The 24,147-nt window shown below is 44.0% G+C and overlaps 1 protein-coding gene across 2 annotated transcripts in view; it reads right to left on the bottom strand.

Annotated features, from left to right (window-relative positions):
* The window catches only part of ST3GAL5 (ST3 beta-galactoside alpha-2,3-sialyltransferase 5), a 168,412-nt gene extending 145,600 nt beyond the window's left edge, over positions 1 to 22,812 (bottom strand). The window contains exon 1 of one of the 2 annotated variants that reach the window (XM_077477962.1): positions 22,609 to 22,812. The gene's annotated coding sequence lies outside the window, so the exon portion shown is untranslated. The remainder of the gene's footprint in view (positions 1 to 22,608) is intronic. The other variant, XM_077477961.1, reaches the window with a different exon arrangement.
* Between the last annotated feature and the right edge of the window lie 1,335 nt (positions 22,813 to 24,147).

Consider the following 24,147-nt stretch of genomic DNA (forward strand, 5'->3'; position numbering starts at 1 on the left):
TTTTACATAGCTATACCTGCAAAAGGGGTCAACCTGAAGTGATCTAGCAGGACTTAATGTGTTACTAAACCCGGGACCCTGCATTCACTATATCTGGTCTCCCACAGTACACAGAACATGGAAATGCAATTATTTTAGTATATAGCAGTCTTGTATCCTCTATCAGTGTCTGGTCAAAGCTTGTAGGAAGAGTTTTCATTCTGCTCTGACTGTCCTATATTAAGGTTGCAGGACCCCTGACTGTCTGGACAGTGCTGGGCATGTGCAGAGCACCCCCTAGCCTCTGTTCTATCAGGAAATGGCTTGGGGACAGTGGAAGAAGGGGAGGATCAGAGAAGACAGGATCAAACTAGGGCTAAAACAACTAATCGATTAACCACTTACAGACCGGACCATTTTGCTGGTCAAAGACCAGACCACTTTTTGCGATTCGGCACTGTGTCGCTTTAACTGACAATTGCGCGGTCGTGCGACGTGGCTCCCAAACAAACTTGACGTCCTTTTTTTCCCACAAATAGAGCTTTCTTTTGGTGGTATTTGATCACCCCTGGAGTTTTTATTTTTTGCGCTATAAACAAAAATAGAGCGACAATTTTGAAAAAAACGCATTATTTTTTACTTTTTGTTATAATAAATATCCCCCAAAAATATATAAAAAAACATTTTTTTACCTCAGTTAAGGCCGATACATATTCTTCTACATATTTTTGGTAAAAAAAATAAAATCGCAATAAGCGATTGATTGGTTTGCGCAAAAGTTATAGCGTTTACAAAATAGGGATAGTTTTATAGCATTTTTATTAATAATTTTTTATTATTTTTTTTTTTACTAGTAATGGCGGCGATCAGCGATTTTTATTGTGACTGCGACATTGTGGGGGGGACATCAGACATTTTTGACACATTTTTGGGACCATTGTCATTTATACAGTAATCACTGCTATATAAATGCAGTGATTCCTGTGTAAATGACACTGGCAGTGAAGGGGTTAACCAGTGGGTGGCAGTGTAGGGGTTAAGTGTTCCTAGGGATGTGTTACTAACTGTGGGGGGGTTGGGCTTTCATTTAGTGAACACTGATCTCTGCTTCAATCACATGGAGCAGAGATCAGCGTCACTAGTTGCTAGGCAGAATGGAGAAATGCTGTTTACACGGCATTTCCTCCATTCGGCCGCTCCGTGAGACGATCGCGGGGATGCCCGCGGCGATCGAGTCCGCGGGTCCCGCAACCGGACTCACGGGGGTCCCGACCAGCGCGGGAACGTGCCGCCGGCGGCGCGCTCCCGATGGCAGGGCAGCATTGAATATTGGACGTACCTGTACGCCAATATGCCTGCCCGTGCCATTCTGTCTACGTACATCGTCGTGCGCTGGTCGGGAACCGGTTAATCGACAACTAATTGATTATGAAATTAATCGATTATTATTTTCATAATCGATTAATCGCCCAGTAACATAATGGGGTTAAAAAAAACTAAAATGAGCAAATAATCGATACTGTAAATATTACTCACTGTTCCACAGTAAAAAAATAAAAATGAACCCCTTACAGTAGTGATTATCTGCTTTTTTCTACTATAAAGGGCTAATTTAAATTTTTTTAACCCCATTATGTTAGTAAACAGCTTAGACCTTGTTCACATCTATGTGTTGGTGCTTTTTGCAGAAATGCGCTACAGTTCATTTACATGGTTTCCTATGGGACACGTTCACATCTGAAAGGGTCAGGGACTTTTAACGCAAAATGGTGCTTTATTGGTTCAATATACTTCAATGGAGAAGCTGCAGAAAAGCATGTAATGTGTTTTTGCAGCAATTTGTGTTTTTTAATCTGCCCAAAAAAAAGGCAAAAATGCAAATTGCCATAAAATCATGTGCGCAAAAATCAAAACGTACAGCAAAAAGCACTGCAGAAACAGATCAAAAGCAAACTGCATAGGTGTGTACCGAGCCTTATGCTGGTCACACAGATCAATTTTCAGATGAGAATATTCAGATGAACAATCTTTGTACATTCGCTGAATGAAAGAATTTTGTTTGAAATTTTCATTTGTTTTTAACAATCTGTTTTTAAAATTAATGTAATTTCTGAAGGAAAACCACATACACTGTCTGAAAATTCCCTTGACTAAGAGGTTTTCTATTATTTCCAAATTTTCCCATCACTGTGGTTGAAAATGAACATCAATTTGACCCACTTTTTTTTTTTAAAGGTTATTAACCAGTTAATCGAAACAATAATCGGCCAACTAATCGATTATGAAAATAATCGTTAGTTGCAGCCCTAGATCAAACAGCGTTTTTACACAATGCTCCTTAGGTTCCACAGCGTGTAGAACAAGCATGCTTTACAGCATATGCAGACCGATTTTACTGTTGTGGGTTTATTAACACTAACCTGTGAGTGAGTCATAACGTTAAAAAGTGTTACTAAACCCACAACAGTAAAATCAGTTTGTATATGCAGTAAAGCATGCTTGTTATACTCACTATGTAACCTAAGGGGTTAATCCTCTGCAGTGTGTAAAAAGGCTGTTTGATCCTGTATGCACAGATCTTCCTCCAATGAATCCAGAACAGGTCTGCATAAAAGTGGAGTCAGGCTGCACATGCAGAGTTTGGTGTGTATTACTAGAGAGTTGTTTTTTTTTTCTTGAGAGTGCATGTGATCAGCACTGTCTAGACCAGTGATGGCGAACCTTGGCACTCCAGATGTTTTGGAACTACATTTCCCATGATGCTCAACTGCACTGCAGAGTGTTTGAGCATCATGGGAAATGTAGTTCCAAAACATCAGGGGTGCCAAGGTTCGCCATCACTGGTATAGACAGAGTCAGGGGTCCTGCAGCCTCATAGGACAGCCAGCGCAATATGAAAATGCCTCCTACAAGCTTTCCCAAGAACCGCTAGAAGTCTTAAGACTGCTATATACTGCTGATAAGAAAAGGTAATTAGCAGTTTATAATTGCTAAAATAATTGCACTTCCATGTTCTGTGTACTGTAGGAGACCAGATATAGGGGGTTATTTACTAAAGGAAAATCCACTTTGAACTGAAAGTGCACTTGAAAAGCTGGAACCCGAGGGGGACATGCAAGGAAAATAAAAAACAGCATTTTAGCTTGCACATGATTGGATGATAAAATCAGCAGAGCTTCCACTCATTTCAGATCTACCCCTTAGATTTACAGCGACTGCACTTCCAAGTGCACTTGTAGTGCAAAGTGGATTTGCCTTTTCGTAAATAACCCCCCATTGTGAATGCAGGGCTTAAAAACATTTTAAAGTCATAAAAGAACGCTCTGCCTCAAAAATAAATAAATAAAATAATTTGTGTACACTGTTTCATGACAAAGTAATTGTCAGTCAAACTATCACAGCACTGAAAGCTTCGTAAAGGTCTGGTAATGAAGGGGCTTTTCAGGCTGGTACTGAAGTGGTTAAATAACTGCACCGGCATACTAAAGGGTGGCAATAGCTTTACTTCCAATAAACGATCATAACACATGCGCCAGCTTTAAATATACACCGCAAAGTAAAAAAAAACACACTAACACAACTCAAACTTACACCAACAGTTATTACATGCAATAAACGTTAACATCCATTTAACAAATATATCCAGACCCATGCTTCCTCATAAACTGCTCTACATCCCGACTTAGAAACTGAATAATTAAAGGCTATTAAGTTACAACGGTCCCATCACACTTTAAACACATTCCCTTCCTACTACTCCTCGCTAGCTCTGTGCGTTTTATGTTACATGAACTTACGTGAAGGAAACACAGCTGCACAAAAAGAACAAGGGAAACAAAACACGTGCATGTAAATGTTCCAGGAGTCACGCTATTGTAGCGGAGGCGGTTCCAAGTACGCGAAACTGCACAAATCCCAATCTTCTGACCTTTGGGGCTCATGCTGTGCAGCAGTGTTTCTCCACTCCAGTCCTCAAGGCACCCCAACAGGTCATGTTTTCAGGATTTCCCTCAGATGAAAAGGCTGTAGTAATTACTGTATTTATCAGCGTATAATCGTGGGTGCGTGTTATACGCCTACCCCCCGCCGATCTCCGCTGACTGTGAGTGGAGCGATCTCCGCCGAGATACACATAGCCGAGTGTACTCGGCTCTGCTCACAGTCACGCCCAGTCCCGTCATTGGACCTGTGTTATGCCCATCATAGGGCGGGAGTGGGCGTGACTGTGAGCGGAGCCGAGAAGAGCTGAGTACACTTGGCTATGTGTATCTTGGCTCCGCCCAGTCCCTGCGATCTTGGTGGTGTTTTCTCCACTCCGGCAAGTCTTGGCGGCGCCAAATTTAAATCGTCCAAGTGATGGGCACTGGGGCAAGGCTGCAATGGGGCAAGGCTGCAATAGACACTGGGGGCAACGCTGCACTGGAGCAAGGCTGCAATGATGGACACGGCTGCAATGATGGACACGGCTGCAATGATGGGCATTTAAATGTAAGGGTTTTTTTTTCCTTAAAATTCTCTCCTAAACTTGGCATATTATACGCCGATAAATACGGTACTAAGGCAGTGAAACTGATCAAATCACCTGTGCAAAATAATGGCTAGCCTGAAAACATGACCTGTTGGGGGCGCTTCGAGGACTGAGTTGACAAACACTGCTGTACACCGTCCATATCAGTGTATTTCTGCAGTATTTAGGTTTTCAATCAAAGGCAGACTGGAAGCCTGTATAAAGCAATAATAGTCTGATACTTTCTGCAGCTTTTTTATTCTGTGGCTTTTTAATATGAAATTGCACATGAAGCAATCCCTGGTGAGAAGGGACCGACATGCACCCAAAGCCAAGGATAGCTTATTTATTGGGCTAATAGCGGGACTTTTAGGCTGGGTTCACACTACCTGCGGCCACAGCTCACAGCAGGCGGTCTGGTGTGTCGAGAAAAAAAAAAACAGGAAGCAGACGTCTCTTAGGCTGGATTCACACCTATGCATTTTTAGTGCTTTATGCATTTTGCATATTTGCTCTACAGAACGTGTTCCATAGGGAAACATGTTAAATGGGCTGTAGTGCAAATCTGCAAAATGCATAGGTGTGAATCCAGCCTTAGATAAGACTTTAGTAATTTAATAGACAAAGCGCATTAAAAACACTCACTTTTAAGTAACACGGATCTCCATCACAGCTTCCAGCAGGGGTCACGTCCTGTGAATCCAAGCATTGCCGGCGTCCTGTCCAGCAGGGGTCTTTCAGTGTGTGAGCAGAGTCCAAAGTGAGGCTTGGAAGGCAGCTGGTGGATCACAGGGGAGCGCTGGAACAAAGCATGTGGCGTAATGGCGTCACGGACGTAATGGCGATGCATTTCCGAGCATGTGCACTAGGGGTTTGTCTTTAGTGCGCGCTCCTTTCTCTCAGCTTGAGTGACGAGCCCACACTAAAGACATCCCCCCTAGTGCTCATGCTCGGAAACGCGTCGCTATTACGTCCATGATGTCATTACGTCACAAGCTGTGTTCCAGCGCTCCCCTCCATGGTCGATCAAGGGGTTAAGTGTGTCCTAGGGAGTGATTCTGACAGGGAGCAGTGATCTCTCTCATGTCACAGGGCAGAACGGGGAAATGCCTTGTTTACTTCCTAGTCCTGCGGCTCTGTGACACAATCGCTGGGAGACCGGCGGACATCGAGTCCACAGGCACGGTCACGCTGTACATGGTGGGTGCGGCCGCTAACCCCGCTAATCGGCGCGCAGCGGTCGGCAAGTGGTTAAAGCGGTAGTAAACCGGCTAATTTTTATTTATTTTTTACCACCTGCAAAGCAAAAGGCATAATGAGCCAGTATGCACCGCATACTAGCTCATTATGAAATACTTACCTTAGAACGAGGCCCCGACATCTGGCCCGATCCACGCCGAGGGAGCTGATATGCTCCCTCTGCGTTTCTTCCGGGTATCGCGGCTCCGGTGCTGTGAGTGGCCGGAGCTGCGATATCGTCACTCCCGCGCGTGGGAGATTTCATCCCGGCCGGGCCGGCCACTGCCGGACTTTCAGCCAAGAATCCCCTTGTGCGCATGCGCCGCTGCAGTCAGCGGCGCATACCGAGAGGAATATCTCCTAAACCGTACAGGTTTAGGAGATATTTTTTTTACCTACAGGTAAGCCTTAGGGTCCTTTCACACGGGGCGGATCAGTTTTGATCCGCCCCGTGGATGTCCGTTTGCTCAGCGGGGATCACTCCGCCGATCCCCGCTGAGCAGGGAGATGACAGCTCCGTCTCTGCACACTGCGCAGGGACGAACCTGTCACAGCGCCGCTCTCCCCTATGGGAGATCGGATGACGACGGACCGCAGTGCCCGTCGTCACCCGATCCGATCCGCAGACGGATGGAAAAATAGCTTTTTCCTCCGTTACACTTTTTCGGATCGGAGCGGGTCGGATGTCAGCGGACATGTCACCGCTGACATCCGACGCTCCATAGACCTCTATGGAGCACCCGTTCAGGTCCGCCTGAAAAACTGACAGGCGGGCCTGAACGGGACGTCAGTGTGAAAGAGGCCTTATTATAGGCTTTCCTGTAGGTAAAAGTTAAAAAAAATTGTATACAACCACTTTAAATGACAAGAGAGTCATATCTAGGAGGCACCTGCTTCCTGTTTTTTCTCTCTACATGTTTAGAGTGTGCTTCGGCTCGCCCTGCAGGGCTGCCATGTCTCCATAGACTGTTTTCTCACACAGAGCTTAATAGCTCAAAGGACACTTGTATGGACCTCATGCTACATACTATAACCTGCTAAGTATAAAATTGGGACCACCAGTCTTATTTATCATTAATTGTTTTTATTATCCATTTGTCTACCACTCAAAATACTACTACGCATAGGAGTGAGGGTCCCTCACTATATATACATATATATATATTTTTTATATTTTTTATATACATATATTGTCTTTTCTTTTTCTACGTTCCATTTATTACCTGTAGTGGAGACGATATTACATTTATCTTCTAATCTTTTGAGTACCTATTGAATATATTAAACCTGTTTTAACTAGATTCTTCACCATAGTACCGCGCACCACTACCTTTTTACCTTTTGTATACTATAACCTGCGCCACTATCCACTGTATTCCTTTGGTCCGGTGTGTCCTTGTACACCGTTTTAGGTGCTAATCAGCACCGATTTTTTTACATAATTCGCACTTGAAACGGAGCCAAAGACGCACGGGACCCTTTTCATACTACACGTCGAGGCCGCCCCCAGGATGTGTGAATCGGCTCCATTGAAAGTTGGTCACAGTCTCCTGTCATGCAAATTGGATGGAGGGGAACCCCCAACCAATGTGAATGCAGCCTTAGGCTGGGTTCACACCTATGCAGTTTTAATGCTTTTTGCATTTTGTAGATTTGCACTACAGTCCATTTACCATGGTTTCCTATGGAACACTTTTTGTAGTGCAAATGCAAAAAGCACTAAAACTGCATAGGTGTGAATCCAGCCTAAGGCCAGCTTTACACTCAGGTGGTTTTCAGGTGGAAACCGCCTCCCATTTATTTCAGTGTGACCTTTCGCACTGGGGCTGTGCGCTTTTCCTAACGTCCCGCAAAGTCCCTGCAAGCAGCATCTTTGGGGCAGTTTGGGACCCCTGCCCATTGAAATGGATGCCTGAAAAGTGTTTTGGAATCGCCGCAAAAGGGGCCTAGTTAACCCCTTCTCCGGCTGCTAGCGGGGGTTAAAAGCGCTCCGCTAGTAGCCGAAAAGCGCCGCTAAATCGAGCAGTGCTGTAGCGCTAACATGGCGGCAGCTCAGTGTAAAGCTGGCCTTAAGGTACCATAATTTATGGTATGTATGTATGGAGGGAACAAAGACAAGTATCCACCCAAAGTATTCAATGACCCAAAAGGTGATAAATCACTGGCCATTAATCAAACAAAATAACTCACTTAGGGCCCATTATACACCTGCGGACCATTCCAGTCCACCGGTCATCTTTCAGGCACACCCGATTAGACCCTCCAGTCTCCTCTGTGGAGCGGCTGGTGTCAACGAGTATGTGTCTGTTGACACCTGCCGACATCTGATCAGTTCCGCTAAAAACAGATGGATAGGGATACGTTCCCCACCCATCTGGCAGATGAGATGGAAGTCGGGTGTAAACGGACAGACAGGTGGTCCGTTTACAAAGGACTGCCCATAGAGGAGAGTAGGCTCTGTCTGTTCTGCATAAGCAGAGTGGACAAGGACCAGCCACCCGCCTGCTCAGCGGTGCTCCCTAGATGCCTTACACCTGGTAGCAGAAAAAATGCTGAAGACTGGTAAACATGTACCACTTTTAGTAGCGTTTACCCACATTTAGCAGTGCCAATTGCTTGGGTGTTAATCACATTTTTTCTGGCCACTGAAATAAATTAACACTCAAGCGTTAACATGCGTTTAGATGCATTTACACATGACAAGTCTAGCATTTTTCTGCCAAAACTCTCTTCATCTGAATGAGGTTCTTCTGCATTCAGGAAAAGAAGCTTTGACTGCTTCTAAACTCTAGTAAAAGCCTATCATTGGACGCATAGACTTTTATTGAGTTGTGCTCAAGGGCTATGGCAAAAAATGCCAAAAGCTGCAAACACGGGTTTAGGAGCACAATGCCATATAAGTTCAGTTGTTTGGTGGAGGCGGGATAGGCTTTTCTTAAGAGATGAGTTTTCAGGGATTGTCTAAAGGTGGCCAGAGTAGGAGATATTGATTGAGATAGAGAATTCCAGAAGATGGGAGAGGCTCTGGAGATGTCCTCGAGATGAGCATGGGAGAAGGAGAGCAGGAGGTCTTGGGAAGCGCAGAGAGGACGGTTTGGGTGATATTTGGAGGCAGGATTGGGGATGTACCTGGGGGCAGAGTTGTGAATGGTTCTGTATGTTAGACCCCTTTCACACCACACCGCCCATAGCGCGGGCGGTAAAACGCTGCTATTTTTAGCGGCGTTTTACCGCCGGATTTGCGGCGCATTTCGGGTGCTAGCGGGGCGATTTTACCCCCCGCTAGCGGCCGAGAAAGGGTTAAAACCGCCAGCAATACGCTGTAATAGTGTTTTTTTGCCGGCGGTATTACAGCGCTGCCCCATTGATTTCAATGGGGAGCAGCGGTGGAGGAGCGGTAAACACACTCCTTCACCGCTCCAAAGAAACTGCTCGCAGGACTTTTCCCTGACTTTTCACACCGCTGTAGTGTGAAAGCCCTACAAACAATGGTCCAGCTTTTTTTAGGGCGGGTTGCAGGCGCTATTTCTAACACTATAGCGCCTGCAAAACGCCCTGGTGTGAAAGGGGTCTTAGTATTTTAAATTGAATTCGCTGGTCAATCGGAAGCCAGTGGAGGGAACGGCAGAGAGGGGTGGCCAGACACTGAGCAGTAGGTAAGGTAGAGGAGTCTGGCAGCATCATTTATAATAGAGCGAAGGGGGCATAGTCTACGTAGAGGTCGGCCTAAAGCCCCGTACACAATCTGATTTAATGGCGGGAATTGTGTGATGACAGGATGTTGGCGGAAATCGGAAAATTGTCATATTTTTTGTGGACAAATGTTGGATAGCAGGTTTTAAAATTTTCCGTGGACAAATGTCTATCTCAGATTTTTCGAGTATGCGTACACAAGTCCATCGGACAAAAGTCCAAAGTACAAACGCGCATGTTCACAAGCAAGGACAAGCCGGAAGCGGTCGGTTTTGTAAACTAGCGTTCGTAATGGAGAATTAACATTCGTGACGTGGCAATTTATGAAATCTCGAAATGCAGCGCACAATTCTCTTCTTTAATGGGATAATAATGAAGCTGCTTTGCTGAAGAATCTGATGGAGTTATTGCAAACTAATTTTCAAAAGCTTTTTTTCTCTAGTGATATCAAGAATAATATTATTATGCTTTTTTTTTTTTATTTGGCCTTCTATGCATTAAGGTGAAAAACCTTCTGTAGTGCTGCAGCCCCCCATTTTACTTACCTGAAAGCTGTCATCCTCTGCCTGCTAATGAGCACACCAGCTCTAGCTGGTGTCCCCTGTCCTGATTGGATAGATTGATAGCGCAGCCACTGGCTCCCGCTGCTGTCAATCAAATCCAATGATGCGGCACCAGGGGATGGGGCCGAGTCCTACATTCTGTGTGAATGGACACAGATGCGGTACTCGGTAACGCACCCGCATGGGTGTCTTCTCTAGGAGAGCCTTCTTCAACATGGACACGATACAGGGAGGAGCACCGCTGAGGGAACTCAGAAGAGGAGGATCGGGGCCACTCTGTGCAAAACGAACTGCACAGAGGCGGTAAGTATGACATGTTTGTTATTTAAAAAAAAAAAAAACACAGGGGTTTACAACCCCTTTAAGACCCCATTCACACCTGAGTGTTTTGTAGCCCTACGCCTGAAGCTACAAAACGCTGGAGGGGAAAAAATCCATTATTCTCAATGGAGATGGTTCACATCTCCACTCCAAGTCGCCTGAAGCCCTACGCCTGAAGCTCAAACAAGTTCCGGACCCTTTTTTGTCGCGTGAATCGGGCTGATTTGGGCGTTTTCATTCCCATAGAAACTAATGGAAACGCTCGATTCGAGCGTTTAGCGCGACAACGAGCGTTTCTATGGGCGTTTTGACGCTTTATCTGCAATGCTTAACATTGGTGACCTTTTGCCCTGCACAAATTCGCGACAAAACGCGGCAAAAAACGCAGCGAATCGCGGTAAAAAACGCCGCGAATCGCGGTAAAAAACGCCGCAAAAAACGCTTGAAAAAGCCCATAAAAAAATAGGACTTTTTGTACTCACCGTAAAATCCTTTTCTCTGTAATTCACCTACTGACACAGCTTCTCTCTTTAGACCATTGGGTTATGTCACCTTCAGGAGAGGACTAGGCATTACATGTTAACATGTGATAATAAAACTAGAACTTTCTAGTTCCGCCCAAGGGGGCGGTCCCTTAGGTAGCATCCCCTCAGCATGCTACAGCAGCGGGTGCTGCGTCAGTCGGTGAATTACAGAGAAAAGGATTTTACGGCGAGTACAAAAAATCCTATGGAACAGTGACTGAAAATGGTGGTGATCAGCGCTGCAGAGATCACAGACACAGCCTCACAGGCACCTCCAGGGAAATAAAAAAACACATCACAGAACGCAGCCAGCGCAGCCCCCCCCCCCCACACAGGGGAGAGCCCCCCCCCCCCCGGAGAGCCCCTGTACAGACACACACACTGCTCAGCAGCCAAATGCAGCATCCCCCACAGGGAGGGGGGATGGAAGATAGGGACAGGGAGAGAAGAGAGGGGAGGTGAGGGACCCCCGAATCGACCTCCTTCACTAGGCAAAATAAAACTGAGGCTGCAGTCGCATGCTGAGGGGTTGTTACCTAAGGGACCGCCCCTTGGGCGGAACTAGAAAGTTCTAGCTTTATCACATGTTAACATGTAATGCCTAGTCCTCTCCTGAAGGTGGCATAACAACCCAATGGTCTATAGAGAGAAGCTGTGTCAGTCGGTGAATATAAGAGAACGTAAAGTGCCAAAATAGGTATCCTAATAATGATATCTACTAGCCCAAAAAAAACTCAGTTGTGCGTGCAATTATCAAATATATCCTTACATCCGGTGTAGGACATGTACCCTTGGTGCTTAATGCTGGGGGTGGACAGGAGTGCCTTCCAATTTACCTGGGCTCTCTAACTAAAGCCCCTCCCTATCCCGTGTCCCATGCCGCTCGCACAATGCAGCCGCAAGTGTACACGTCACCATGCCTGTGAGCACCATACTGATGTGCAGTTATATAATCACATTGGGATGTTGGTATCATTTGTATAAAAAGTATTTATATTCTAGGATAGGCTAAGCTTTCTTTATAATATATGACATACATCTGTCCCTAACCGCAGGTAATCGCTCCATGTGTGCTTACAAACAAACAGTCATAAAACAGTGTCATCCTGTCAGTGAAGCTTCCTGTCCATGTTTGATCGGAAACCGCAGAAATACGCTAATCTGGATGATGTATTCTCTAGATGGCCATTTGCATTAGCCCTGGTGTATGGATACAGCATCCACCAATTTGAACCTAACTACATACATAAAACTATGAACTTTTCCTCCATTAGCTACTTCCCCGGTAAGAGCTGCTGGGGAAAGTGAAAGCAAACCCAAAAGTGATGTGATACACGTTGCGTCTGAGTTTTTACTAGGTAAGGGAGATCAGTGAGATCATCGAAATCAGGGAACAGCTGAGTTGGTCTCCCTTCCCTCAACCTGGGAGTGTATATGGAATGGGGGGGGGGGGGGTGAACATACCAGGGCTGCATGGGACAATCAGGTGAATGATCAGCCACCCTCTCATCTGAAAGCCGACTTGTCAGCCGGGAGCATTTGTGAACCCCCCCCCCCCCCCCCGTATGCCATATGTTGTGGCATCAAAAGGGTCAAAAAGCCCCTGCAAGTTTTTTTTTTTTTTGCACTTATAAAATAAATAACAAAATTCTTCTAATGGAATATAAACAGACTGGAAGGGAGCAAATAGGAAGCTCATTGTTAGAGGTTACATATCCAGGAGGGATATTTATCAGGAAAATTAGTAACATCATTTACAGTAGTTAAAAAGAAAAATCAGGCTGCATCTCCTTCAGCAAAGTCTCTTTGCACTTTGCCTCTGTATTCCTGGACAGCCAATTGCAACAGTTTGCAAAAGTTTGGAGTTTGCCTTTATTACTCACATGCTAAATTAAGACGTATTCTGTCACCTAAAGAAGGTAAAAAAAAATGCCCTCCTTATTTTAGAATATACCAATTAAATTTTTTTGCACATTTAGTGCTAATGCATATGGACTTTGAGATCAGAAAGATATCAGTTTATGTTTTGTTTATGTTCCTCTATTCAAATTACTCTGCATTAAAAATGCATCTCAAAAGCACATTCACATTATGACTAATGAATTATTTCCTAGATTTTTTTTTGTTTGCCCCTGGGCAAATCTCATACACATACCACACACACCAAAAACACACAACCAGCATATGTGAACCTCACACTCATTGTAAAAAAAAACAAAAAACAAAATGAAGCTAATCAAAAAAAAACACAAAATAAAATGAAGCTAATCAAAAAAGAAAATGCTGAAAGCACGCAGCATGCATCTCTGCACTTTACAGAGAATATTACAGGTACCTTAATGTGTGGCAGATGTAAAAAAAAAATAAAAAATAAAAAGTACACACTAGGGGTGCAACGGATCAAAAAACTCACGGATCGGATCGTTCCTCGGATCAGAGTCACAGGTCGGATCATTTTTCGGATCAGCAAATAACTGAATTTGAAAACCTATGAAAATTCCACCACCATATAGTCCCCACTGTAATATCCACAATCTCCCCCACTGTAATATTGGCTGAGTATGGCTGGGCACGGCTGGGTATTGGCAGGGTATGGAGGGATGGCTGCTTCCACCCGACCTCTCCCCTCCACTGTACAGATCAGTACAGAGGACAGAGAGAAACCAACGTCATGTCATGACGCCGGTTTGTTTACAAGTGATCGCTCCGTCGGAGCGATCACATTGTAAACGCCTGGGTGTAGAAAGATGGCCGCCGCTTCGGAGCTAGGCTGAAGCCGCGGCCTTTCCTAAGGCCGAGACCGCGGAGCGCTCCCCGGATCGCGGCATGTGCCGATCCGAGCGGGGTGACCCGTTCGGATCACGGATCGGTTGAACCCCTAGTACACACACAGATAGTGGAATAATAAGATAAAAAAACTAGATTGTAGTCTAGCTGTACATACAATAAGTTCTGGCTGTTTGTTCTATCTTCTGGCACAAGTTCACACCTCAACTCACATAATAGATCCTCAACTGCACAATTAGGCTAACCAAATTTCAGAAAATGTATGGTCATACGTGTAATATAAAAGCAAAAGAAGAACCATGCAAAGAAAAACACTAAAATGTGGTAAAACTCAAGTGAACTTTCAGTTTCATCCAGGACCAGCCCTTGCTTCTCTATGAGAGCCTGACCAGTACTGCGGCTGGATAATGAACAAAGCAGTACAAATGATTAGGGCAACATGCACTAGAGGTCGACCAATATTTGGCATTTTTTAAGAAATCGTCATTGGGCGATTATTATGCAAATTCGGCCAATTTAATCGCACCGTGCCCTGTCGACCCACAAGTGTTCCTCCTCCCTTCCCCACACTCCATTGGCAGAGCGGTGCTTGACGCTTCCCAGAGCTGCTGAGTGTATGAAACTGACATTATGTAACTGAATGTAGAGAGAGACCAGCTGTCAGAATTCAGCATTGATGTCAGGGGTGGGCGGGACCCAGCAGCTATCAAACACAAGCCAATGGGATGGGATTTGGGTGGGCCGCTACGTGTAGGTGGCCTCACCCCTTTCTTAAGCAGCCCAATTATTGATAGCTGCTGGGTCCCGCTCACCCTGGGCCCCGACATCACTGCTGAGTTTTGACAGCTGGTCTCCCTCTCTGTATTCAGGTACATATGTCAGTTTCACACACAGTTACACTATATGGGCTCAGTGTGAAACCTGCCAGTGCCAACCAGTGGTACCTGCCAAAAAAAAAGGAAAAAAAAAATCAGCCTAAAATATTGGCAGCAAAAATCAGTATCATATCGGCCATCAGCCGACCCGATTTCTAAATATCAGCATCAGCCAGAGAAAAACCCATATCGGTCCACCTCTAATGTGCACCCTGAGACGAATGCAGACCAGTAAGCGCCCAAAAATGTTTCACCCTGGATAAATATATGCCTGTGTCTAAGCCTTGGTTTACGTCCTTGTGGTTCTGTGGTGGTGAATGGGCTGTTGTGCCCACGCAAATGCATTTGAATAGACGGTTGTACATGTGGAGAAAAAAAAAACACTGGGGGAAAAAAGCCGCATGCTATGGCACCATGCAATCTTGAGCTGCGTTTTGCCTGCAGGTCGCGAAAATGCACGCTTCTCCGACCCGCACATGTTACGCATCAAGAATTTGCAGGAAGTGCAATTGCATTGACCATACATCTAACCATAGGTAGTGAAGGTTCTGCATAATGGTTTGTCCTGATAAGAATATATATATTGCCATTGTGAACAAATATCTTTATTTGTTCCTCCGAATGGTATATAAGCGAGCTCTGTATGTATTGTGCTTAGCGATTCACTGCAAGTGATAAGTGTCCACACGTGTTTAAATCTTGTGCAAACAGACAACAAACTCCTTTCACGGTAAGATGACGGCCAGCGCGCTTCTCAGAATTCACTGCGCTGACGTAAGCTCGCATGTAACCATTTATGTATACTCTCAATGCTTGTAGATTCTTTCATAAAGACTATCAATATAGCAAATAATCGTATTGTTATGTGTGTAGACAGGATAATAAATGCTCGTTATCAGTAGTTAAACAGACATCTGTGTAATCCTCGTATAATGCCTCATATATGGCAAAACAGTACAGTGTTTAAATATTAGCCTAGGACTAGCTTCAACCCCTTCGTGCCTACGGGCAAAACAAATAGAAATGCCTAAGCACAATTATGAAACCTTGACATGTGTTAGTAAAACTGTACAGATCACCAAAACCAACTTTGTGCATCCAGGTGGATTTTACCACATTTATTTATTTATTTTTTGGTGGTTAATGGTAATGCATATCTCCTGATTTTTTTATTTTATATCAAAAGGAAAACTAGCCCCAAATAGTAAAAACAAATTATATATATACAACCCAATTTAAAGGGGTTGTAAAGTCTCAAGGTATTTCACCTTAATGCAATATATGTATTAAGGTGAAAAATCTTCTGTGCTGCAGTGCCTCCCCAGCTCTCCCCTCCCCTTTTTTTCTTACCCAAGCCCCATCCAGCGATGTGTCCAAGAGCAGTGGCTCCAGCCGCTGTCGCTCTCCTCATTGGACAGATTGATAGCAGCAGGAGCCATTGGGTCACAGCTTGTGACATGGGAGCGGGGGGGGGGGGCAGGGCTGAGTCCCACTGTCTGTGTCAATGGATGCACCAGCGGGACTCAGGAGCCTGCATGGGTGGTGCCCCCATAGAAAGTGGTTGTCCATGGGGGCACCCAATGAAGAGGACAGGGCCAGGGGCGCCGGAATCCAGAAGAGGATTACACAGAGCAGGTAAGTATAGGCATGTTTGTTATTTTTATTTTAAAAAAATAAAATAAAAAAATTTAAGCTTTACGATTCCTTTAGACTCTTCTACTCCTGACAATCGCAGTGATACCACATATGTGTATGTTAGTTGTTATATGTACCGTAGTACAGCCCAGAAACAATAGTTCCTTCCTAAAACACAGTGACACAAAAAAAAAAACTGGCAAATAGAAATAAACAAATAAATGAGTATATATATATATATATATATATATATATATATATATATATATATATATATATATATATATATAAATATAAATATAATGTATTTATTTTTTTTACACACACTTTTTTTGCAAGGAGAGAGAGATGCTAAGTATTTCTCTTCTCCATTCATAGAGAAAGAACAAACAGGGGCGGACTTCACAGTGACCGATCACTGTGATAGCCAACCAGGGGTCATCACAGCAATCGGGTGACCCGGAACTGGGAGAGCCGGGTCACAATTATTAGCATTAGGCCCTGGGCTCTCGGTGCGGCATGTTTCCAGCACAAAGTGAAATAGGCAAATATGTGGTCCCACAGGAAAAGTAATACTAAAGTCTTGTTTCAGTTAAAAAAACATGTTATATTTACCTCCTCTGTGCAGTGGATTTGCACAGAACAGCCCTGATCCTCCTCTTCTCGGGTCCCTCTTCTGTGATCCTGGCCCCTCCCTCCTGTTCAGTGCCCCCACAGCAAACATCTTGCTATAGGGGCACCCGAGCCGAGTCACAGCTCCTTGTGACCATTCAGACATGGAGCCAAGGCCAAGCCCCGCCCCATTTCTCTCCCTATTCTCTAACTGACTTTGATGGCAATGGGAGCCAATGGCGCCACGCTGCTGTCTCAGCCAATGAGGAGGGAGAGTCCAAGACAGCCGAGACAACATCACCGGATCTAGATGGGGCTCAGGTAAGTATTAGGGGGACTGCTGCACATAGAAGGCTTTTTTTGTAGATGTATAGAATGAATTAAAGGAGTTATAAAGCCAGGAGGTTTGTTATCTGAATGCATACTATGCATTAAGATAAAAGACCTTCTGTGTGTAGCAGCCCCCCCAGCACCCCCCAATACTTACCTGAGCTCCTTCTCTCTCTAGCAATGTCCATGATCCCCTCAGCCATCCGGTACATTCCTCCTGATTGGCTGAGAGAGCAATGGCGCTATTGGCGCCCGCGGCTGTTAATCAAAGTCAATCAGCCAATCAGGGGAGAGAGGGGGCAGGGCCAGGTCAGGGCTCCGTGTCTGAATGGATACACAAAGCTCAGACTTGGCTTGGGTGACAACCTATAACAAGCTGCTGGTGGAGGGGGCACTCAAAGGAGGGAGGGGCTAGGAGCAGCAAAGAGGGACCCAAGAAGAGGAGGATCTGGGCTGCTCTGTGCAAATCTAACTGCAGGAGATGAGTATAACATGTTTGTTATTTATTTTTTAAAGCGAGTCTTTACAATCACTTTAAGATAAAGTGACAATTTATATATATTTTTTTTTAAACTATCATTTTGGTTCACCACCAAAATTTCCATTCGGTGCACCTTTAGTTGTTACTAAATCTAAATCTGCTAGTACACCTAACACTCCCCCAGACTGACAATGCTTTTGTCCAAAGATGCCCCCTGTGCTCCTTCATCCAGAGTGGGGGTCACTCTAATACAGGAGGTGTTTTACTGACCAGATCACCAGGTGAAAACAGAGAGGGAAAAAGCAAATAAAAATGGAAAATGAATGCAGCCACCACATCTAATGATCAGTAAGTTGCAATATATTTTTGGTTTTCGGTTTAATACCGCTATAGAAAAAACAAAAACTATCCCTCAGTCTGTTCCCTAATTACACATTGCAGGTTATTCTAAATAGATGCTGAGAAGAGTGTCTGGTGTTGGTGTATAGTCCTGCTGTAAAGAAACAACTAAAACGGTAAGAAATTTTGTTTTACACTTTTATTTTATTTTTTGTATGCTGTGTGAATGGGGAGACATGAATAAATAGCAGGGAGTTATCCCAATATGGATGCAAAACAAGAAAGCATGATTTTTGTTTTTTTTCCCATTCAATTTAGATGGCAAGATGGGAGAACACCAAGCTTATACGTGTTACATTTTATAATATCTTTTCATGTGACAACGCTGAAGAAATGACACTTTGCTACAATGTAAAGTAGTGAGTGTACAGCTTGTATAATACGACTTGCCGCGCCGCGACCTGACAAGTCGCCCCCGTTCTGTACTACGGAACCGTTCTAATAGGAGCGACTCGAGTCGCTCCGACTTAGAAAAAAGGTTCCTGTACTACTTTTGCGGCGACCTCGGGCGACTTGCATTGACTTCTATACAGAAGTCGTTTTGCAAGTCGCCGCTAAGGTCGCGGCAGGTCGCGGCGCGGCAAGTCGTGCCGCGTCTGGTGTGAACCGAGCCTAACAGTGTAAATTTGCTGTCCCCTCAAAATAACTCAACACACAGCCATTAATGTCTAAGCCACTGGCAACAAAAGTGAGTACACCCCTAAGTGAAAATTTCCAAATTGAGCCCAATTAGCCATTTTCCCTCCCCGGTATCACGTGACTCATTAGTGTGTGTGTGTTAGTGTGCGGGTGTGTTACATTTGGTGTTATCGCTCTCACTCTTTCATACTGGTCACTGGAAGTTCAACATGGCACCTCATGGCAAAGAACTCTGAAAAAAATGAATTGTTTCTCTACATAAAGATGGCCTAGGCTATAAGAAGATTGCCAAGACCCTGAAACTGAGCTGCAGCACTGTGGCCAAGACCATACAGTGGTTTAACAGGACAGGTTCCACTCAGAACAGGCCTCGCCATGGTTGACCAAAGAACTTTAGGTCACGTGCTCAGCATCATATCCAGAGGTTGTCTTTGGGAAATAGACGTATGAGTGCTGCCAGCATTGCTGCAGAGGTTGAAGGGGTGGGGGGTCAGCCTGTCAGTGCTCAGACCATACGCCGCACACTGCATCAAATTGATCTGCGTGGCTGTCATCCCAGAAGGAAGCCTCTTCTAAAGATGATGCACAAGAAAGCCTGCAGTTTGCTGAAGACAAGCAGACTAAGGACATGGATTACTGGAACCATGTCCTGTGAGGAGGACAAAGACAAGTGTGTCTTGCCTACAGTCAAGCATGGTGGTGGGAGTGTCATGGTCTGGGGCTGCATGAGTGCTGCCGGCACTGGGGAGCTACAGTTCATTGAGGGACCCATGAATGCCAACATGCACTGTGACATACTGAAGCAGAGCATGATCCCCTTCCTTCAGAGACTGGGCCGCAGGGCAGTATTCCAACATGATAATGACCCCAAACAAGAGAGACAACCACTGCCTTGCTAAAGAAGCTGAAGGTAAAGGTGATGGACTGGTCAAGCATGTCTCCAGACCTAAACCCTATTGAGCATCTGTGGGGCATCCACAAATGGATGGTGGAGGAGCACAAGGTCTCCAACATCAACCAGCTCTGTGATGTCATCATGGAGGAGTGGAAGAGGACTCCAGTGGCAACCTGTGGACCACACAAAATATTGACACTTTGGGCCCATTTTGGGCATTTTCACTTAGGGGTGCACTCACTTTTGTTGCCAGCGATTTAGACATTAATGGTGTGTTGAGTTATTTTGAGGGGACAGCAAATTTACACTGTTATACAAGCAACGGGAAAGAAATTCACTTGATTCCCCTATTAACAGAGAGTATCGCTGCAGGAATCCTTCCTGCCGGGCCACTGTCTTCTTCCAGTGGGGGTGGGGGGTTGGGGGAAGACAGTGATTATTTCTAGTGGCTATAGCAGTCACTAGCAAGAGTCACAGGTAAAACCCGGCATGTTGGTTGTACCCAAGTTGATCGATCAACTTGGTACAATCAGCCAGTTGATACATGGCTCGAATCTCAGGCCGGTCCCTGCTGAACCGGCTGAGATTTGAAATATGTATGTCCTGCCATAGGAAGGGGGCTGGGAAGTTATGTTTACCATCATTAACTCTGACTATACTGTGCCTGCAGATCTCATTATCAACTGTAAACTGGATGGCTGTCCTAACAAAGAGTTAAGGATCTCAAGGCTTGGGTGGTACATTGTATGTCAGGTCTCCTTCAGTCTGTCTCCTAATTGCACAATGCATGTTATTCTAGATACAAGCAGCCTAGAGTGTCCTAATTCTAACCCTGCTCTAATTTTATTACAGGTGATTTCATACAGATACATGTTATATAATATTGATTACCCCCCCCCCCCCTCACTAAGACCATCAGATGCACTCGGATCCCCAACTCTGGGGGCTATGTCACCTTCCCTTCGAGATACCTGATGTCAGGAATTCACCTTATATATACTGCTGGGTTCTCCATTTTATTGTTATATTTTATTTAACATTTTATTATGCTGTGTACACATATTTTTAAAAATATTTTTGGGTATGCTGTGTGAAAAGGACGACAAATATTTGTTTTCATCATTTTTTAGGTATGCTGTGTAAACAGGATTACATACATTTTTTTAAATTATTTTTGGATATGCTGTGTGAAAGGGAAGACATATTTTATTTTTTAGGTATGCTGTGTGAATGGGAAGACCTAAATATTTAAAAAAAAAATTTTTTAGCTATGCTATGTAAATAGGAATGCATACATTTAAAAAAAAATGGGCATGCTGCGTGAAAGGGATATTCATTAATATTTGTACAATTATTTTGGGTTATGCTGAGTGAATAGAAAGACAAATATTTTTCTTAATTAATTTTGGGTATGCAGTATGAAAGGGAAGACAAATTTTTTTAAATTATTTTTGGGTATTCTGGGTGAAAGGGAGGACATACATTTTTTTTATATATGTTGCGTGAAAGGGAAGACAGATATTTGTTTTAATTATTTTTAGGTATGCTGTGTGAAAGGGGAGACACGTTTTTCTTAATTATTTTTGGGTATGCTGTGTGAAAGGGAAGACGATTATTTTTGGGTATGCTGTGTGAAAGAATACATATTTATTTTTAGGTATGCTGTCTGAAAGGGAAGACAGATTTTTTGGGGGGAGATTATGTTTGGTTATGCTGGGTGAAAGGAAAGACATAATTATTTTTATGTATGCTGTGTAAAAGGGAAGACAATTTTTTATTTTTAAATAATTTTCAGATATGCTGAGTGAATAGAAAGACATAAATATCTTTTTAATTATTTTTGGGTATGCTGTATGAAAGGGAAGACATAATTATTCTTATGTATGCTGTCTGAAAGGGAAGACAAACATTTTTTTTTCAATTATTTTTAGGTATGCTGTGTGAAAGGGAAGACATATTTATTTTTATTTTTTTGAGAATGCTGTGTGAAAGGGAAGACAATTTTTTTTATTATTATTATTTTTGGGTATGCTGTGTAAAAGGAAGACATGAATATTTTTACAATTATTTTTGGGCATGCTGCATGAAAGGGAAGACATCCATTTTTTTAAATTATTTTTTGGGTATGCTGGGTGAAAGGGAAGACAAATATTATTCTTTTTTTATTATTATTATTTTTAGGTATGCTATGTGAAAGAGAAGACATATTTTTAAAATTATGTTTTAGGCTGTGTGAAAGGGAAGACTATGCTGTGTAAACAGGAAAACTAACATTTTTATTATATATATATATTAACATATGCCGTGTAAGAACACACAATACATTTTTTATGTATTTTCTGGTATGGTGTGTGAATGGGACATATAGAGTGAGGTGGGGGGGGTGAGATTTGACTGCAAAAGTGGAAATACATGCCTGTGCACTTTATCACGGTCAACATGGAAATTCCCACTGTCCTAGATTCTGAATGATCAGACGCATGAAGATCAAAAGCTGCCACTTAAAGTACAGGAGCTTTGGCAAAAACAAACAGATTTGGCCCCATAGACTTTAATGTGAGCATATTAAAAACAAAAAAAAAAAAAAGTTGAAATACGTTATATATTTATAGTTTTTTTAGGCACCCTCTATAATTAAAGTCTGTGGAGTCAAAAATGCACCATCCTATCCTGCCCAAGAAAGCCCCTGTACTGCACACGACATTAAAAAAAATGCATATATATATATATATATATATATATATATATATATATATATATATTACGCGCAATAATGGGGGTTAAAGTGGCTTATTCTGCAGGTTAGGTACATGGCAGCACAAGCAGGGAACACACATGTAACATGCCTGCAAGGAGTCTATTCTTTGCATTTAAAGGGCCAGTACATACAGGCTTTGAGATTACTTAGGAGAATTCTTCCACTCAATTTAGATGGTAAGCTCCTGCGTACAAGGAGCTCCTCATCTCTATCCATCATATGTCCCACCTTCGATCTCGCACTCAGCCAGCTGATACTTTGTAAAGCGTTCCATAATACAAGGACGGACATCCAGGAGTGAGCCCATAAGTGGGACTGTCACTCGCTAACAAGGACCCCCAACAATCAGGAGCAACACACACACCACTTACATTTCCAGGAAAGTGCGATCAGTCCCAACGCCTCTCCATCCACATCGTTCCCAGTCAGAGTCAGGGATATGATAATCCTAGGAATGATGAGGGCAATCAAAAGAGGCAGAAAAAGTGAAAGGGAGCAGAGACAGACTCATCCAGCCATCCATAGGAGGTATCATTGTGCTAAGTTCACAGGAAACATGTAGTAACAGTCCTTGGCTGAGTGGAGTGGGGGGGAGGTAGCGTGCGATGATGATGAGGAGGAGGAGGAGGAGGGAGGAGGGGGGTGTGGGGCAGGGGAGATCTGTACACAGGACACCGATACTGCGGGCTGCCACCCAATCCCAGAACACTGCTGGGAGAAGTGCACACAGTACTCCTGATCCGGTCAGCAGGGAGTATTGGTGATTGGGTCAGTAAAAGTATTTGTGATCAAACCATCAGGAGTATCAGTGATCAGACCAGCAAAAGTATTTGTGATTCGATCAGCAGAGAATATTAGTGATCGGGTCAGCGGGGAGTTTTAGTGATCGGGTCAGCGGGGAGTTTTAGTGATCGGATCAGCGGGAGTTTTAGTGATCTGGTCAGCGGGAGTTTTAGTGATCGGGTCAGCGGGGAGTTTTAGTGATCGGGTCAGCGGGGATTATCAGTGATCGGGTCAGCAGGGAGTATCAGTGATCGGACCAGCAAAAGTATTTGTGAGTGGATCAGCAGAGAATATTAGTGATCCGGTCAGCGGGTAATATTAGTGATCGGGTCAGTGAAGAGTATTAGTGATCGGGTCAGTGAAGAGTATTAGCGATCGGGTCAGCAGGGAGTTTTAGTGATCGGGTCAGTGAAGAGTATTAGTGATCGGGTCAGTGAAGAGTATTAGTCATCGGGTCAGTGAAGCGTATTAGTCATCGGGTCAGTGAAGAGTATTAGTGATCCAGTCAGTGAAGAGTATTAGTGATCCAGTCAGTGAAGAGTATTAGCAATCCGGTCAGTGAAGAGTATTAGTGATCAGGTCAGCAGGGAGTTTTAGTGATCGGGTCAGTGAAGAGTTTTAGTGATCGGGTCAGTGAAGAGTATTAGTGATCGAGTCAGTGAAGAGTATTAGTGATCGGGTCAGTGAAGAGTATTAGTGATCGGGTCAGTGAAGAGTATTAGTGATCAGGTCAGTGAAGAGTATTAGCGATCGGGTCAGCAGGGAGTTTTAGTGATCGGGTGAGTGAAGAGTATTAGTGATCTGGTCAGCGGGTAATATTAGTGATCGGGTCAGTGAAGAGTATTAGTGATCGGGTCAGTGAAGAGTATTAGTGATCGGGTCAGTGAAGAGTATTAGTGATCGGGTCAGCAGGGAGTTTTAGTGATTGGGTGAGTGAAGAGTATTAGCGATCTGGTCAGCGGGTAATATTAGTGATCGGGTCAGTGAAGAGTATTAGTGATCCGGTCAGTGGGTAGTATTAGTGATCCGGTCAGTGGGTAGTATTAGTGATCCGGTCAGTGAAGAGTATTAGCGATCGGGTCAGCAGGGAGTTTTAGTGATCGGGTCAGTGAAGAGTATTAGTGATC

This window comes from Lithobates pipiens, unplaced genomic scaffold (assembly GCF_037356315.1).
Source record: "Lithobates pipiens isolate NorthernLeopardFrog02 unplaced genomic scaffold, aLitPip1_a1.2 Scaffold_13, whole genome shotgun sequence".
NCBI lineage: Eukaryota > Metazoa > Chordata > Amphibia > Anura > Ranidae > Lithobates > Lithobates pipiens.